This window comes from Pinus tabuliformis, chromosome 5_1 (assembly GCF_031772625.1).
Source record: "Pinus tabuliformis cultivar Carrire ecotype Pingquan chromosome 5_1, CPIR1, whole genome shotgun sequence".
NCBI classification, from domain to species: Eukaryota; Viridiplantae; Streptophyta; class Pinopsida; order Pinales; family Pinaceae; genus Pinus; species Pinus tabuliformis.
In genome coordinates, this window is record NC_142305.1 from 526249255 (window position 1) to 526251892 (window position 2638).

Here is a 2638-nt window from a genome sequence, read left to right on the forward strand (position 1 = left end):
CGATTCAAAATCCCTGCTCTAGCCGGAATGTTTTTATAACGGAGTTGCAGTGGCCCACAATCAATGAGTTTCCTTTGTTTTGGTATTCTGGAGGCAACAGATGTGGCGCGCAATACATGTGGCGCGCAATACAGACGGAACTAAAGATATTTTAAACCAGGATTATTATCTTTTTCAACTTTCACTTTAGCTTATTTACAATTTTTATTCGTTTGATTTAAAGTGTCAGAATATATATCTTTTTTTATTGACATGATCATTATATTTTTCAACTTTCACTTTAACATATTTACAATTTTTAAAGCGCCAGAATATATATCCTTTTAAATTGACATGATTAAAGTGTAGATTTTTTTTTTAAAGTATGGGTCATGTGGTGGGGCCAGCAGAAAGCAGTTTCTTGTTTTTTCCCATCGGGAACAAAATTTGTATTAATTGATACCGTAAATTACTTTAAAAAAATATAGGTAATAATTACAAGGTATTGTAGTAGCTGTTTTTATGGTTAATTAATTGATTTTAATGGGGTCTTTATTTTACTTGCATTTCTGTTTCGAACATATTTCCTCTATTGCTGTGCATAACTTCCTCAGCATAGCCACCTTTACACAACGCCCTCCATGCCCTTGGATGCTTCCTCCACACACTTACTTTGCAAAGCTTGTTTCCATTTATCGATGCCATAAAGTACATAACCACTGGGGATCACGGAGTGAGAAGAAGATATCAGTGCCTATCATAAGTGTCCGGGGCAATGTGCGTGGCTAGTATTACAGAGCAAAAACAAGTGTGAAGGCCATTATTGTACTCACTTGCTCAGTGATGTCGTCATTATTTTAATTGGTGAGATATACTCACTCATAGCAATTTGAGTGAAGTTGTAAATAAGTAGTTTGTCAATGAGTATTAAATGAGTGGGGTTGCATATGTCCATTATTGGATTTTGAGAGGCTAGTTACTCAATTATAGGCATACACTATGCCCCTCATAAAATGAGTATTAAATGAGTGGGGTTGTATATGCCCATTGTTGGATTTTGGGAGGTTAGTTATCCAACTATAGGCATAAACTGCTCCACTCATTTAATGCTCATTGGCAAGCTATATATTTGTTGAGAGAGACCTAGGCCTGGAAATTGAGGTCGTGTAAGACGTAATTTGGTTTTTAAGATGTATTTAACGACAGACCGAAATTTTTCCCTATCAGATTTGACGTCCCTTTTATATCTACAACCTGTCAAAATAACCTCTGATTTCAAATTTAAACCATCAAAAATTATGATACCTCCACCGTATGAGGGATTCCACTTAACATAAGTTTAAATACAACAAAGTCTACGATACTCAATATCTCCAGGTATTAAATCCACAACTCCGCCATAAAGCATAATTGCGTTGAACATTTATCCCTGGTCATCCATATTTCCAACCACTGTTTTGCACTCTCAAGCTCTTTGGTATGCCCGTATTAACTCCAATACGGTGAAAGCTGATTAATGAATATTCAATGCCATATCACAATAATTTAGTGCACCCAGATTATGTTCCAATGTAATATTTCTAAAATATAATCCTGGGGAAACAAGGTTCCCCAATCCCCATCTTCAACTACGCCTCGCACCTAGGGGCCCTTCCCATTTCCCACAGTGTTCTAACACCATTGTGACTCCATCTCATGTGGGGAAATTACCTTTCGGCTACAGGCCTTTGAATAGCACTCTCCATAGTAAGTGTATATCGCAACGTACCATCGAGCTTAGGTATATACACAACATTCATGCGCTATGTTGTTGTTCATAGGGACGCAAATGTTCATGGGGACAGCGTGGGGACTCGCCCTCCTCTACCATAGCAAGATAGAAGAGCAACATTTGGAGAGGTTTTCAGTATTATCTGGACAAATCTACTCAGCGCATATTGGGTAGATGGTTGGGGCTTCATGCTGCAGGCCATTTATGTTGTAAGGGCTTTTTTCATAAAGGGGTTTTACATAGTTTTTTATAGACTGGGAATTTATATATTGAATTCACTGATAGGGTCATGGAGGGTCAATGGTTGTCTACCAAACAGTGAGACCAATTCAGGTTGTGCATTTTGCAATTGCTTGAGTTTAAACTCTGGTACTCTATAACAAAGGCATTTTGTATTGCTTTCACAATTACATTCTTCTAGATATTTGATGTGCTAGTATTTTGGCAAAATACCAATATTATTATTCTATTGGATTATGTGTTTCATGCTAACAATGAAGTTGTAGGTATATATTGCACATGATCACATACAAATATGTACCATTTATAATTGTGGAAACTTGGAAGTCTAAACAAGACATAACCTTCCCTTTTAAATATGACATGCAATATGTTTAAATGTCAACTAAATCTCCCTCCATGCTAGCAAGTTTTGTATTGATTGATTTTTCACTTTGTTATCTATATGTGAAGGTGCTCATTGATGTTGTTCACATTATGGGTGTTGCAGATTTATGTTGTTCCCACCGTGGGTGTTGTCAAATGAGATCTCTAAAAAGCCTTTTCCTCTCTGCCCAATGTTTTTGGCATTGTGGGTATTGTGTAGAAATGGAACTAGAGGAGGATATGACACAATTTTTTAAAATTAAGATATGGTTTTATTGTCAA

General features: G+C 36.5%; 1 pseudogene; it reads left to right on the forward strand.

The window, feature by feature from the left end:
- The first annotated feature begins 1019 nt into the window (after window positions 1-1019).
- On the forward strand, window positions 1020-2368 carry LOC149165831 (protein RER1A pseudogene; annotated as a pseudogene).
- The last annotated feature ends 270 nt before the right edge of the window (window positions 2369-2638 follow it).